At 49.7% G+C, this 16,552-nt stretch overlaps 1 long non-coding RNA gene across 1 annotated transcript; it reads right to left on the bottom strand.

Annotated features, from left to right (window-relative positions):
- Positions 1 to 6,243: 6,243 nt before the first annotated feature.
- Positions 6,244 to 9,996, bottom strand: LOC120391148. The gene is made up of 3 exons (XR_005591232.1): positions 9,959 to 9,996; positions 9,457 to 9,561; positions 6,244 to 6,289 (listed from the first exon to the last, which is right to left on the bottom strand). It is a non-coding gene; the product is annotated as an uncharacterized LOC120391148 (long non-coding RNA).
- Positions 9,997 to 16,552: the final 6,556 nt, after the last annotated feature.

Raw genomic sequence — 16,552 nt, 5'->3', positions numbered from 1 at the left:
ATGATTGTATATTAAAAGCTGCTGGTGGAGGAGGAGGAACATTCTTTCTATGTGTACAGTGGACTAGGAAAAGGAAAAGAAGTGGGGGACATGCTATCATTGCCTCATTTTTGTTTGCTGAAGGGTGCTTCCGTGGCTGACAGCAATCATACTAGGATTTGCTGGAGGAAATAGCCTGAGAAGATCATGTTCACCACTGGAGCATATGGTAATTTTATTGGACTCCATATGTAAGAAAGCCCTGTCTGGAAGTTTGTGATGATCAAGGGTAAGCAGGATTGTGCCAATGAGTAGCTGATGCAACAAAATTGCTAAGGCAATCTGAGCTGTGGCAGACTCTCTGATGGAGTCAACAGAGCCTCTTCTGCAGGGTCCAGAGGGGAAGCCATTCAGTATTCATTCCATATTGTGTGCTCCTGTCTAATTTTTCTAATCCCCCGCAGAACCTCACTGTAGCAGGCCAAGGAGAATTTGTGTGACTAGAGCAATCCCAAACTTGCCCTTCAGATTTTTCAGTATTGTTTGTGGTCAGGCTTAGACATATTTTGGGGTGAATGCAGTGCACAACACTCCCTAAACATTAGGGTGACCAGATGTTCGGATTTTATAGGGACAGTCCAATTCAGCCCATCCCAGTTTTTCACATTTGCTGTCTGGTCACCCTACTAAGCACATACATCTTTTCTATTGTCATAATACATTCTTCTATCATCGTTCTTATGTCTATTTGTTTGGAATGATTCAAATGAATCAAATCATGGCTAAGGGCAAGATGTACTACAAGAAAAACAGTCAGCATGAAGATTAATGTCCATTAAAAGTAGAAAGGAACATAGTTCTGCCAAAATCCTAGCTCTGACATAAGCTCTATTTATTTTATGGTACAACTGATTAAGTTATAGCAAGCCACAAAACAAAAATCAAAAAAATGTACACTTTTAGTTGTGAGCATATCCATTGTACAAGCTTGATTAGCACAAGCAGACATTCTTCATCTTCTTTCAAGGTAACACACTGTTCACATCAGCTTTCATTCAACCAAAACAATGATTGATATAAACAAACTCTTATGACTCAGTGGGTTTATGTGAGAATCTACACTTTTCACATTACTCAGCATTTTTCACTTTGTGGTTCACAGTCATGCTGGAAGGGCATAACAAATGGGGTCCTGCAGGGATCAGTTCCGGGTCTGATTCTGTTCAACATCTTCAATGATTTAGATAAAGGCACAGCGAGTAACGCTTATAAAGTTTGTGGACGATATCAAGCTGAAAAGGGTTGCAAGTGCTTTGGAGGATAGGATTAAAATTCAAAATATTCTGGACAAACTGGAGAAATGGTCTTAAGTAAATAGGATGAAATTCAATAAGGACAAATTAAAAGTACTGCACTTAGGAAGGACCAATCAGCTGCACACATACAAAATGGGAAATGACGGCCTAGGAAGCAGTACTGCAGAAAGGGATCTGGGGGTCATAGTGGACAACAAGCTAAATATGGGTCAACAATGTAACACTGTTGTAAAAGAAGCTAACATTATTCTGGGAAAAGCAATTCTTCTGCACTACTCCACATTGATTAGTTCTCAACTGGAGTAGTGTGTCCAGTTCTGGGCGCCACACTTCAGGAAGGATGTGAACAAATTGAAGAGAGTCCAGAGAAGAAGCTATAAAAATGATTAAAGATCTAGAAAATGACAAACATCTAGAACAGGGGTGGGCAAACTTTTTGGCACGAGGGCCACATCGGGGTTGCGCAACTATATGGAAGGCCGGGTAGGGAAGGCTGTGCCTCTCCAAACAAGTTGGCGCCTGACCCTTATCTGCCACCTCCCACTTCCCGCCACCTGACTGCTCTCCTCAGAACCAACTCATCCAACCCCGCTGCTCCTTGTCCCCGACCGCCCCTCCTGGGACCCCGCCTCCTATCCAACCCCTGCTTCCTGTACCCTGACAGCCCCCAGGACTCCCACCCCATCCAACCGCCCTCAGCTTCTTGTTCCCTGGCCACCCCCTCCCAGGAGCCCCTACCCCTAACTGCCCCCTGGGATCCCACCTCCTTATCCAACCCTCCTGATCTCTGTCCCCTGACTGTTCTCTTGACCCCTATCCACATCCCCACCCCGTGACTGGCCCCCTGGGACTTCCACTTCCAAACCCTCCCTGTTCCCCATCCCCTGACCACCCCCCCAGAACCTCTGCCCCATCCAACTACCCCATCCTCCCTGACTTCCCCCCAGGACCCTCCATTCCCTTACCCAACTCCCCCACTCCTGGCCAGAGTCAGCTGCACTCTCCATGCTGCCCAGTGGGAGCAGCAGGCCAGAGCACTGTCCATGCGGCGGCGTGGCTGTAGGGGAGGGGGGATATCAGGGGAGGGGCCAGGAACTAGGGTCTCCATCCGGGAGCTCAGGGGCCAAGGCAGGATGGTCCCGCAGGCCAGATGTGGGCCACGGGGGCATAGTTTGCCCACATCTGGTCTAGAAAATGACAAATGTCTAGAAGACATCTAGAAAGTGACAAAAATGATTAAAGGTCTAGAAAAGGGAAGGTTAAAAAATTGGGTTTGTTTAGTCTGGAAAAGAGAAGACTGAAAGGGGACATAATAACAGTTTTCAAGTATGTAAAAGGTTGTTCAAGGAGGACGGAGAAAAAAACTGTTTTTCTTTAACCTTTGAGGCCAGGACAAGAAGCAATTGGCTTAAATTGCAGCAAGGGAAGTTTAGATTGGACGTTAGGAAAAACTTCCTGTCAGGGTGGTTAAGCACTGGAATAAATTGCCTAAGGAGGTTGTGGAATCTCCATCATTGGAGATTTTTAAGAGCAGATAGACAAACACCTGTAAGGAATGGTTAAGATAATACTTAGTCCTGCCATGAGTGCAGGGGATTGGACTAGCTGAACCTGGGGGAGGGATAGCTCAGTGGTTTGAGCATTGGCCTACTAAACCAGGGCTGTGAGTTTAATCCTTGACAGGGGCCCCTTAGGGCTCTAGAGCAAAAATCAGTAACTGGTCCTGCTAGTGAAAGCAGGGGGCTGGACTCAATGACCTTTCAAGGTCCCTTCAAGCCCCAGGAGATTGGTATGTCTCCCATAAATGTAACTGAATTTATTTTTCTTAGTGATTGACTGAAGAAGAAGTAGGACTGAGTGGACTTGTGGGCTCTGAAATTTTACATTGTTTTGTTTTTTAGTGCAGTTATGTAACAAAAAAATCTACATTTGTAAATTGCACTTTCAAGATAAAGAGATTGCACTATGGTACTTGGTATTCTGTTTAACAGTGCAATTAAAACTATGATTAATTTTTTAAATCATGATTAATTTTTTGAGTTAATCGCATGAGTTAAACTGTGATTAATTGACAGCCCTAATTATGAGCTTGTCTTACATATTCCTCTTAATTATCCTGTCCCCTTAGGTTCTCTAGTGCTTGTAGTAATTTCCTCCATCCTGATCCTCACCTCCCCCTACAACAACATCCAGCAAATGTAATGAAATGCATTCATTTTCAGTGAGCCCCACATGAAGGCTCACATAGGTGCTTCATCTACATTTTCTTGTCCCTGAGAGAGATATTCATCAGAACTGACAGTATCTCCATGTGGTCTCCTGAGTATTTGTCTGTCTGGCAGTTCAGCTTACTAAACCAATTGTGCAGAGCACCCTCTTGATCCTGACTAACCTCAGATTGAAGTGGACAATGCCTGCAAGTATATGCCCATGTTTGAGACACTGATTAATGCAGACCCTGAAGAGAGATACATCACTTCTCCTCGCCTTCCTTTATAGTAACCCTCTTTACTGATTTCGTGTATTATGACGAATCTGGCATATGGTATATTTGTATTTGAAAAATAATAATAAAAAATTATAATGATAAAAATATATATGTAAAGGTTAAAGAAGAAAAAGCAAACAGGAAAGGATAAAAGCTATAGAAAAGGGCTAACAAGAAGAAGTTAAAATATAAAACAAAGGCAAATACCAATAGATGTTAAAACATTTTATCTTGTCCATCCCTGTCTCCTTCCTCGGATTGTGTGTTGCCTTTTAGATTGTAAACATTAGTGAGTAGGACTCAGACTTTTTGATATGGCTGCAAAGTGGTAAATTACAAATATTAATAACTGATTTTAATCTAGCTAGCAGTTATTTTTGCAATGTTTCATTCTAGCTGTGTAAATATTCTGTTTACCATTTATTTTTAATCTGATTTCTTTCTCATCTTCTTCATCACCTAAAGAGACCCTGAACTGGTGGTGGTAACCGTTAGCTCATTGTCAAATGCTGTTAAGCTACCTTGGAGAGGGCTGGCGCTGAAACACTTTTGGAGGCTGCAATAGACTTGTCTGCCACCAAAGAGCCATGTCCCTGCAGCATACAGATTGCTGGCAGGAAAAGGAGAAGGCACAGAAAAGCAAATGCTGGCTTCCAAGAGGCTATATCACAATTAGTTGTTATGATACTGAGTGATGAGGTAGCATCCCATCTTACTGACTGAAATAACATCATGTAGTGATACACTATCAAAGCACAAAGATGCAACATTGTTGTGAATTCTGAAATTAATGTGAGACTCTTTTGTCATCCTGCAGATGAAGGACAAACTTATGGTAAATCAGGATTGCCCCATAACACATTAGATGCAGGATGACTCTATTTGAAAGCTTTCAGTAAGAGACTATTTAATCTAGGGTCCCATGAACCAAGCAAGTCCCAGACATCTGAGAAGCAGTGAAGTGCGAGCGCTCAGAACATCTGCTCAAACTCTGTATCAGGTGATCAACTGGTGTAAATCATGGTACTTCCATTGTCTTTCATGAACTGGGACTCCTACAGCACTTGCCTTCAATGTCCATGCCAGTGATGACTGCCAGTGTTAGTGAATATCCATATCCGACTGCCCATATCTAAGAACATAAGAACGGCTTGTCTAGCCCAGTATCCTGTCTACCGACAGTGGCCAATGCCAGGTGCCCCAGAGGGAGTGAACCCAGTGATCTCTCTCCTGCCATCCATCTCCACCCTCTGACAAACAGAGGCTAGGCACACCATTCCTTACCCTTATCTGATCGGCTTAGGGACAGCTGAAAGGTTAATCACTGTTATTGTTTATTATATTTTTTTTAACAAGAAGATTTTAGTTTTACTATTTTTTTGCATTTTTTTCAACATCTGTTCAGAGACCACTTGCCCACTGAAAGATTGTCTGTTGGTCTCTGTGGTGACATGAAAAGAGGTCTGGAATTTGTCCTGTGTGCAGTCCAACCAGACACGATGATCATGCCATTGCTGTTTATGATCAGATGAAAACAGGTTTGTGAGTGCCTGCGTAAGAGTATGTGTTTGTATGCATATGAGGGTACATGTGCTGAGGATGTTTATAGAGAGAAATATCCTTGTTGGCATCTGGATAACCCAGGCATGTTCTTGTGCCTGCAATTTTCTCATCTTGAGGATCTATAGTTATCCCATTGTCTTCTTACAGATATAGTGGATGTGTGAGGATTCAGAACAAACTGCAGTCACCACCTTATTAAAGCCAATAACAGCGCAGGCATAGTCATGGAGATTCTTTTGTATATCAAATCTGTGCAGTGAGAAAGCGAATTGAAAATATGGCTTTAGCTCCAGCTATGTCCCAACTATATACCCGTGAGCCTAGAAAAAGGGGACAGATGCTCAGAGGGGACAGTGACTCTGCTACTGATCACTTTTCTGTGGAGTGAAACTAGAGGCTGCTTCCCAGTGAGACTCTCCCAACCCACACTCCTCAACCTCCCTTCCCACAAACACATCTGAAAGTTATTAGGGTCAAATAGTCTTCTTCCCTTCCACTTCTGTTGGCTACATTCTCCTGGCACCTCCTCTGGGCTGTTCCAGCCAACACATCCAAGTTAGTTATATCCCCACTAATATCCCCTTCACACAAACACCTTTCTTCCCACATCTGTATGAATACAAATTACCCTCTTCTCATTTCCCTCCCAAGTTCCTTTCCTCTTAGTGGGAGTCCTAGTCCCTCATATGACACCAGCACTGATTCCACTAGTGAATACTGTTACCCATTCAGAGAAATCCTGACAATTTTCTGTTCCTATTACTGGCCTTGGGGCTAGTAAGTCCCAGATGTCCAACAGAAATATTTACAGAGTTAGAAAAGAATGAAGCTACACATCACTGTTCAGTTCTTCATTGCTGATCCACTTTCATCTGCCCTCAGGCTTTGAGTATGTCAGTCCAAGGAAATAATAACCAGCTCTTGTGTGGTTAGAGAGAAATTCCTGGAATAAAAGGAAAAAGCAAATTGGAGGCACACCGAGACATATTTCCCTCCACCACAGACAATCCCACCTAGTTCAGTTCAGAGTGACTCTGAATATGAAACATGAAATGGGTAAGTTGACAAAGGGACATGAGCTGCTATCACTGTGGCCAGAGAGGCCGCATACGATCCCAGTGCCCCAGGCTCAAGGACAGACAGAGCCGACTGACCCCCACACCGGGTTTACTTGGTAGAGGCCCAGACGGCCAAGAGGCAGGCTTCCCAGGGGCTGGCAGCTTATCAACTGCTCAGGAGAGAGGCGGTCCCCAGGTCGGCTCCTCTGCGGGGGTTGGATGCCCCGGACTCAAGGTTCTCGGTTTACAGGGTGGGCTGTCCCTGTGGAGCGAGTGTCTTGTTCCCCTGGAGGTGGATGGGAGGAAAGTCTATGGATACTGGGACACGGGCGCTGAGGTGACGCTGGCCCGGCCCGAGATGGTGGCCCCAGATCAGGTGATGCCCAACACCTTCCTGACCCTGATGGGGGTGGGCGGGACCCCATTCAAGGTGCCCGTGGCGATGGTGCATCTGAAATGGGGGGACAAGGAGGGCCCCAAGGAGGTGGGGGTGCACCACCATTTGCCCACCGAGGTGTTGATGGGGTGGGGATCTAGAGGACTGGCCAGCAACCCCCGGAACGCCTTAGTCGTGACCCAGAGCTGGTGAGGGACACTACGTCCTGACCTTGGGGAGGATGTCACCCCAGAGGCACAGAACCCTACCCTGGTGGGGCGGGAACACCCAAAGGCAAGGCTCAGGGGACGCTGGGGCTTCTGACCCAACCCTTCCCCAGCCGACGAGTTCCAGGCCAAGTTGCAGAAAGATCCCTCCTTGCGGAGACCAAGGGACCTGGCTGACCTCAGTGTGGTACAGTCCATGAGGAGAGGTTTCAAGGAGAGGTTCCTGTGGGAGAAGGTGTTCCTGTACCGAGAATGGGCTCCCCCAGGGGAAGTAGAGGCATGGGGGATCAGGAGGCAGCTGGTGGTTCCTCAGAAGTTTTGCCACAAGCTACTGTACCTGGCCCATGACATCCCTCTCGCAGGGCACCAGGGAATTCGGCGCACCCGGCAGAGGCTGCTACAGAACTTTTACTGGCCTGGGGTCTTTACCCATGTCTGACAGTATTGCCAATCCTGTGACCCCCTGCCAGAGGGCGGGGGAGGCCCGGGACAAAGGGCCTTTACCCATCATAGAAGAACCTTTCCAGAAGGTGGCCATGGACATAGTGGGACCTCTCAGCAAGACGACCTGGTCGGGGAAGAAATACATTCTGGTGGTGGTATATTTTGCCGAGGCGGTGGCCTTGTCCTCTATCAAAGCAGACACTGTGGCAGATGCGCTGCTGACCATTTTCAGCAGAGTCGGGTTCCCCAAGGAAGTCTTAACGGACCAGGGGTCCAACTTCATGTCGGCCCTGCTCCGGTGCTTGTGGGAGAAATGCGGGGGGTCCAGCACAACTGGGCCTCAGCGTATCACCCCAAGTTCAACGGGCTGGTGGCAAGGTTCAATGGGACGCTAAAGATGATGCTAAAAACATTTATGAACCAGCACCCGCAGGACCAAAAAGAAAGTCCAAGCCTTTATTGGGATGGCGGGGTACTATTGAAGGTTCGTGCCCCACTTTAGCGCCATAGCCGGCCCCATCACTGATCTGTGCAAGAAGGGGAAGCCAGACATGGTGGTCTGGACAGAGGAGTGCCAGGAGGTTCTCTGGGCGCTGAAGGAGGCTCTGGTTAGTGGCCCAGTTCTGGCAAACCCAGACTTTGACAAGCCCTTTACTGGGGGCGGTGTTAATGCAGGAGGATAAAAAGAGGGAGAGACACCCCATAGTGTACCTGAGGAAGAAGTTGCTACCTCGGGAGCAGAACTACGCGGCCATCGAGAAGGAATGCCTGGCCATGGTGTGGACCCTTAAGAAACTAGAGCCATATCTCTTTGGGCGACATTTCACCGTGTACACCGACCACTCTCCCCTAACCTGGCTGCACCAGATGAAAGGAGCCAATGCCAAGCTCCTGAGGTGGAGCCTGCTCCTGCAGGATTATGACATGGCCGTAGTCCATGTGACGGGAAGTGCCAACCTGATAGCAGACGCGTTGGCCCAGAGAGGGAGCGGGGGCAAACTTCCCCAGGTCACTGGGCAGTTCAGTCTTGAAGGGGGGAGAGCTGTGATACAGTAGGGACTGTCTGTGTGGGGGATGGGAAAGCCGGGGATGACTTTAGGTGAAGGACAGGACCTGAGCCTGTAACCTGAGCCAGGCAGGGAGGAGGTGGGGGTTCGACACCTTTGCCCGGGAAGCTGGACAAAAGAAGAGAGCCTGCTGGAAGGAGTTAGTTCAATTTCGGTTTTGGGCTGGGGGGAGGAATTCAGGGAATTCCAAGCTGGGAACTAAGCTTCCTGAACCCCCAGAAAGACTTGATTGAGGGGTCCTGGTTGTGCCTACAAGCTCTGCTGATGACTGTGTTCCTGTTGTCCAATAAACCTTTTGTTTTACTGGCTGGCTGAGAGTCACTGGGAGTCCCAGGAAGAGGGGTGCAGGGGCTGATTCCCCCTGGCTGGAGCTGCACAACCCCTTGGTAACGCTCCCACGGCCGGAACCCCGCAACCCCGCAGCACCGCTCTCCTGGTGGGAACCCCGGATACCCACGGTCCCACTGCCCCCGGCCTATGCGGCCATTCTGGTGGCCCCGCTACCCGGGCTAGAGCCCTGCAACCCCGCAGCCACGCTCTCCCGGCCCGGAACCCCGCAACCCCGCGGTTGCGCTCCCCCGGTCAGAGGTCCGCATCACCGCGGCCCGGAGAGGGAGCGGGGGCAAACTTCCCCAGGTCACTGGGCAGTTCAGTCTCGAAGAGGGGAGAGCTGTGATACAGTAGGGACTGTCTGTGTCTTATCCAACCCTTCTTATCCAACCCTCCTGATCTCTGTCCCCTGACTGTTCTCTTGACCCCTATCCACATTCCCACCACGTGACTGGCCCCCTGGGACTTCCACTTCCAAACCCTCCCTGTTCCCCATCCCCTGACCACCCCCCCAGAACCTCTGCCCCATCGAACCACCCCATCCTCCCTGACTTCCCCCCAGGACCCTCCATTCCCTTACCCAACTCCCCCACTCCCCACCCCCTTACCAGCAGCAGGAACTTGCAGCTGCAACACCTGGCCAGAGTCAGCTGCACTCTCCATGCTGCCCAGTGGGAGCAGCAGGCCAGAGCACTGTCCATGCGGCGGCGTGGCTGTAGGGGAGGGGGGATATCAGGGGAGGGGCCGGGAGCTCAGAGGCCAAGGCAGGATGGTCCCGCCACCCCGGCCAGAGCCCCGTATTCCCTGCTCCCTGGTGCTCAGCTGACACTAGGGGAATATTGGCCAACCTAGGTTCTAGTCCAAAGGTCTTTACACCTGGATAGTTAATTACAATTTCATTATAGCCAAGAGCTCCACAGATCTCAACTATGGTCTGGACGGCTTCTGAAAGTTCTGGGTTTTAGGCAGCTAATCCTGCTCAGAGCCAGGGCAGATGAGGACTATGGGGGAAATCCCTTCCCTTCTGGTACATGTTGGGCAGCAAAGAGGCTTGTTACCTCCTCCCCACTGCCCCGTGGCACTGTCACTGCATCCCTCTCACTCACTCACCGTCTGGTTTATTTCTCCTGTTCCCAGGCCAAGCTATGACGATGGGGAAGCACTCACAGGTGAGAAGCACTGGTGAGACCCCAAACACATACCCTGGCCTCTCTGATTCACATCCTCCTGCAGGCTTTGTCCCCGATCATTTCTTGTTTCTCTAGACGAGACATTTTCGCAAATGTCAGAATGCCTTGGTGCTCAACAGCATGAAACAACCCTTTCTCCTCCCCAAAGTGCTTTAATGCCCGTTCTCTCTCCCAGTCTCACTCCTGCCAGGCATTACAGACCTGTCTCTCTTCCCATTGCACAGATTGGGATGCTGAGGTACAGAGAGAGGAAATGACCTACCCCAGGTCACATGGCAAAGCAATGGCAGAGCTAGAGAGAAAAGCCAACAGCTCTCACTCTCACTGACATCAGCAGACAACAAGCCCCCCAGAAGGAGGGACAGAGCCCAGCAATTGGGCGGAGGGGGGGGGGAATTTTCATAGACACAGTTTTCTGTTAGAAAATCACATGAACATTAAACAAGTTTGGTTTGTGGAATCATGAAACAATTGGGATGAAAATATTCTGTTTTCCAAATCAAAAGCATCTCCCGTTTGTGGCATCCCGTTAAACTCTCTCTTCGCACACAAAGAGGAGACACTTTGATTTAGAAACGAGATAAGATGCTCCCCTTAATGATTTAAAGATAATAAAATACCAATAAAATTGACTCTTTCAGCCTTTACACAGCAGACCCCACTGATGGCATCTAACTGGGGCCGTTTGGGGCCAGGTCACCTAATCAAACATTCTGATACCCAGGGGAATGGGAAAGTGCTAGCCTGCAGTGCCATCTCGAGGCCACAGGAGAAATCGCCAACTGCTGCACCTGCGTGCACTGGTGGTTCGGTTAACATGGTTAATACTGCATAATGCAATATTGGGAAAACAGGGTCTGCTGAACTACATCATAATCTGCAATGACTCAACCCGATAGGACACCTCCTATGCTGCATTGCTACTAGTGACCTTCTCATATGGGTCCCCACAGCTCCAGCCTCCCCACCAGGAGGCAGGTGTGAGAGGCTTGTTATCCCCAACCGACAGAGGGAGAAACGAAGGTTGAGAAAGGCAAAGGGCCTTGTCTTACATCTCAGGTGTCCTGACTTTCAAATTAACCATCAGTCTGGAGTTTCACACACTGAATGATCAGAACAAAGTGACCTCGAATGAGCTACAGACCAACCGCCATTCAGAGTGATTATTCAGCAAGTGTTGTAGAAGCACCAGAACCAGGAACGGCTCAGAGACAGTCAATGTCGAGAAGGCAGGAGAACAATTCACTAAGCAGATGATTGGTTCTGGCTTATTTGCTGGGCCTTAAAAGAGAATAACAAAGTCCTGAGTCTCCTCCTTCACTAGATCCCCTGCTCCGTCAATCAGCATTGAGACTCTGGCAGAGGCTGAGGGTTCCCAGATGGCCCAGGGATGGCTCAAGTCACCAGTGAGGATCGCTCTCAGAGCAGTCTTCCTGTCCCATCTCTTTGGGATGGCCTCCTCCACGAGGGCTAAGAGCAGCCCCTCCTTGCCAGTGGAGGGAGGGAAGTAGGAAAAGAGAAACCAAAAATGATGAGCCCCAATGTCCCCCTGACTCTAATGAACAAAGGCCTAGGTGGTAAAAAAAATTCTCCCACCTTAACCTAGTGTTTTCCATGCCTTGAATTTGGCCAGCACCAGGTGGGTCAGGCTGGCTAGGTACCAAACCTCTCTGGGGCTCTTACCTTCTCCACAGGGATGTCTGTCTTCTCACTAAATTAGCAGTGGAAACGGGGAAAACTCCAACGAGTCTCCTCCTCGTGCTCACAGACATGACCCAGAATTCTCTCTCAGTCCTCAGGGAGAGACCTAAAGAAGGAGACTCTCTGCAGCAAAGCCACGGGGGTCTCTGACATCGTCCCAGCCCTGCAGCCTGTCCTACCTGGCCGTTGTCATGGACTCTCTGTGAGATCACCGCCTCCCAACCTCCTTTGACCAATCAGCTGAGGTGCTGCAAAAGGCCCTTGTGATGTCACTGCCACACTCACCCCTGCCCTGCAAGGCTAATGTCCGGCCCCTGGCCAGCCCCTTTGCATGTTTGAGCTGCTCCCCCTGTGTCACCCCCACGCACTCAGGGTCAGTGCTGGAGATCAAGCAGGCAACACATGGCAACCTCAGAGGCTCTCAAAGTGCCACACTCAGTTTTGCAGAGATTTGGAGACTAAGGCCAGAAGAGACGGTCAGATCATCTCATCTGACCCCTTTGCACATCACAGGCCTCCTGTATGGCGCAGTAGCAAGTTTTGGACCAAAGCAGACTCCAGAAAGGCACCTCATGAAGGGATGGAGAAAGCACCACTTCCCTTGGTAGTCTGGAGGAAATTGATGCTGTGCGGGGCAGGGAATTGACCCCAGGGCCATACTTGTGAGTCTATATCATAACATACACGCACAGCAGCACTGCACAAAGTTTGTACATGCCACCTTAACTCTGATGGTTCCTAACGTTTAAAGGCCTGGTCTCCATGGTGTTCTTCGTGCTTGTAGAACTAGTTTGGGGAGAGATGCACTAATTTATTTGTTATAATGAGGGTGCAACCTGGAGCTGGGATACCGCTGAGCCCTCTGTCTCCCCAGCCTGGGCTGCCTCTCACACTGCTGCTGGGAGAAGATGCAGATCGCTCCCGGCCCTGCACTCACACAAACCTTTACACAGGCAGGGACACACCCAGCTGCAGGTACTATGAAGCTTCTCCCAGATCCCCAGCCTAGGTCCCTGGCGCTGCAGAGTCTAGCCCTGGCCAAAAACCTGACGGTATCAGTTTATACCCCCAGTCTGCCCCTTTCTCCAAGTGGAGAGGACCATGCACCAGTCTCTGGTCCTGAGCAGGTTCCCCAAGCACATCTAGCAAAACACAAGGTTTTAGGGGGAAATATAACACACATTTATTAACTACACAAAGATAGGCTTCAAGTGATTATGAGCAATGAGCATACAGCTCAATGCAGATTACTCAAGAACTCCGGGAAGTTCTGACAGCTGAGCCTGCTGCTCTGCTCCGGCAGCCAGGAGCAAATCAGTGCCGTGGAATGCTGCTCCCTCCCACACTGCGAACACAGAGCAGGGTGGCAGGAACTTCCTTACATTGGGGGGGCTATGGAGTCCAAACTGTGATGCCCCCATGATACCCCTTTCCTCGAGGAGGCTCTTACCTTCTAAACAGGGATGGCTGTTTTCTAGTAAAATCACTAAAAGGGAAGGAGAAAACTCAAAAGAGGTTCCTCCTGGCGCTCACGTACGTGAACCCGAATACTCTCTCACTGTCCTCAAAGAGAGACCTCAAGAAGGAGACTTGCTGAAGCAAAGCCACAGGGGTCTCTGAGGTTTCCCTGGCCCCTCGCCCCTGTCCTGCCTGCCTGATGTCAGCATCTCTCTGTGAGGTCACCACCTCCCCACAACCTTTGACCAATAATCTGAGGTCCTGCAAAAGGCCTTTGTGATGGCACTGACACACCCCTCCCTTGCTGTGCTAATGTCCTGCCCCTGGCAAGGCACTTTGGAAGTTTGAGCTACTCCCTGTGGATCACCCACTCAAGGAGCGTTCGTTCTAGGAAGCAAGCCGGCTAGACAATAAAACATCAGACGCTGCTCCCAATGCTACACTCAGGGTATGTCTACACTACAAGAGTAGTTCGATTCAACTTAACTCAAATTTATGGAATCGACCTTACAAAGTCGAATTTGTGTATCCACACTAAGGACACTAATTCGACTTTGTGAGTCCACACTAACGGGGCAAGCGTCGACATTGGAAGCGGTGCACTGTGGGCAGCTATCCCACAGTTCCCGCAGTCCCCGCTGCCCATTGGAATTCTGGGTAGAGCCCCCAATGCCTGCTGGGGGAAAAAATGTGTTGAGGGTGGTCTTGGGTAACTGTCATCATTCAGCCGTCACTCCCGCCGGCGGGCAATCAGTTCGTGCACTTTTCTGGTGAGTGACAGCGCGGACGCCACAGCACTGCAAGCATGGAGCCTGTTTAGATGGATCTCAGCGAAACCAATATCCCCATTGTTATTGCAACTTGCTGTGTGCTCCATAATCGCTGTGAGAGCAAGGGGGAGACCTTTATGGCAGGATGGGAGGTTGAGGCAAATCGCCTGGCTGCTGATTACGCTCAGCCAGACAGCCGTGCGATTGGAAGAGCCCAGCGGGAAGCGCTGTGCATCTGGGAGGCTTTGAAAGCTAGGTTCCTCAGCGAGCAGCGTGACCTGTGACTATTCAGTTTCTTTACAGAGAAGCTGAACCTGCCCCTGTTTCTTCAGCCAGTTACTGTTGACTATCCTCTGCAGTTACATACCCCGTTCAACCCATTTTCCCCCCTTCCAACACACGTGTAAAAATAAAATACATGTTCCATTGTTACTTAACAAAGGTTTCTTTATTAATGACTTTGCATTAAAGGGTTGAAACTGGGATGCAGACTGTGCTGGGTAGGGTGTGTAGTGATGTAAAGACCGCTTCTAAACTCGAGGAATGACAGGCTCCTGCTCCTAGAGCGGTCTGCAGTGCCGGACTGGTTGTTTCAACGAAGCCTGCCATCCCTCCTTTTTGGGACTCTGTGTGCGGGGGCTATGTGACCTTGTGGCAGGGGAGGACGGTTACAGATTCCCCTGCTGCGTGGCTCTGTGGTCCAGGACAAGGACCACTACATAAGATCTGTAACCGCCCTCCCCCGCTACAAAGTCACGTACTCCCCACCCACACAGAACATGGAAACCACCTCCCATACCGACCAGGGTGCATACTGACTGCACTCTGTGTGTGATCCTGCCCCCGTGTCTGTACCCTAGTAAAGGTGACTGTCCTATGCAATTACCAACCCCCTTCCCCACCCACCCTTTCAAACACAGTCTTCTGTACAAAAACATGACGGAAACAGTAATTAACAGCAAAGTATTTTTAATAATCAACTAGACAGTTAGGGGATGAAACTGGGATTGGGGCTTCGGTGAGTCAGGAAGGGAAGGACTTCTCAAAATTTAGGGAATGAGAGCTTTTGGGTAATTGAGCACTCTGCTGGGGTGGAGTGACAGTTTTCACGGCCCCTGGCGCCCCTCCTTCTTGTTATTTTGGGTGAGGGGGGTATGGGACTAGCACTTTCCCAATGCAGGAGTCGCTGAGCGAGATCACCCTAAGGAGGGTCACTGAGAGAGATAGAGAGCGCATGCTGCGTGAAAGCCAGCACAAACCAGGGGCCTATGTTGCCATGCTCGTGGAGGCAATGCTCCCAGAGTACCTGATGAGAGCCTGGCGTGGAAAAGTGTGCTACCACGGAGCACCCAATAAGGCAGCTCTCCCCAGGAACCTCATGCGTAGGCTTTTCGATTACCTCCAGGAGAGCTTCGTGGAAATGTCCCAAGAGGATTTCTGTTCTATCCCCATATATATTGACCTTCTTTTCACATAGTTAATATTCCTGTTCTTTCAAAAATAAATGTTTACATGTTTATAGAACTTACTGACTGATCCTTCCCCTGATTCAGAGTCCGGGTTAACGGCCGGGGAGGGTTGGTAGGGGATCTCTGTGAGGGTGATGAAGAGATCCTGGCTGTCGGGGAAATCAGCATTGTAAGCACTGTCGCCTGCCTCGTCCTCCACAAACCCTTCCTCATCTTCCCAGTCCGCGAACATCGCCGAGGAACTGCCCGTCGACAGTATCCCATCGTCAGAATCCACGGTCACTGGTGGGGCAGTGGTGGCAGACCCACCGAGAATGGCATGCAGTGCCTCGTAGAAGCAGCATGTCTGGAGCTGGGATCTGGAGAGTCCGTTGGCCGCTTTGATTTTTTGGTAGCCTTGTCTCAGGTCCTTGATTTTCACGCGGCACTGCGTTGTATCCCGGATGTATCCTCTGAGTGCCATGGCTTTGGAGACCTTCTCGTAGGTCTTTGCATTCCATTTTTTGGAGCGAAGCTCCGAAAGCCCCGACTCATCGCCCCACACAGCGCTCAGATCCAAGACTTCCTGGTCAGTCCATGCTGGGGCCCTCTTTCTATTCTGAGATTGCATGGACTCCTCTGCTGGAGAGCTCTGCATCGTTGCCAGTGCTGCTGAGCTCGCCACGATGTCCAAACAGGAAATGAGATTCAAACTGGCCAGACAGGAAAAGTAATTCAAATTTCCCCGGGGCTTTTCCTGTGTGGCTGGTCAGAGTATCCGAGCTCGGACTGCTGTCCAGAGCGTCAACAGAGTGGTGCACTGTGGGATAGCTCCCGGAGCTACTAGTGTCGAATTGCATCCACACCTAGCCTAATTCGACATGGCCATGTTGAATTTAGCGCTACTCCCCTCGTCGGGGAGGAGTACAGAAATCGAACTAAAGAGACCTCTAGGTCGAACTAAATAGCTTCGTTGTGTGGACGGGTGCAGGGTTAATTCGAATTACCGCTGCTAAATTCGACATAAACTCCTAGTGTAGACCAGGCCTCAATGCCTGGTCTACACTAAGGGTGGGGTGGGTCGAACTAAGGTACGCTACTTCCGCTACGCGAATAGCGTAGCTGAAGTCGAAGTAC

The sequence above is a fragment of the Mauremys reevesii genome, linkage group 25 (assembly GCF_016161935.1).
Source record: "Mauremys reevesii isolate NIE-2019 linkage group 25, ASM1616193v1, whole genome shotgun sequence".
Taxonomy (NCBI): Eukaryota; Metazoa; Chordata; order Testudines; family Geoemydidae; genus Mauremys; species Mauremys reevesii.
The sequence above is the reverse complement of the archived record's forward strand: the minus strand, read 5'-3'. Positions and strand labels throughout refer to the sequence as shown.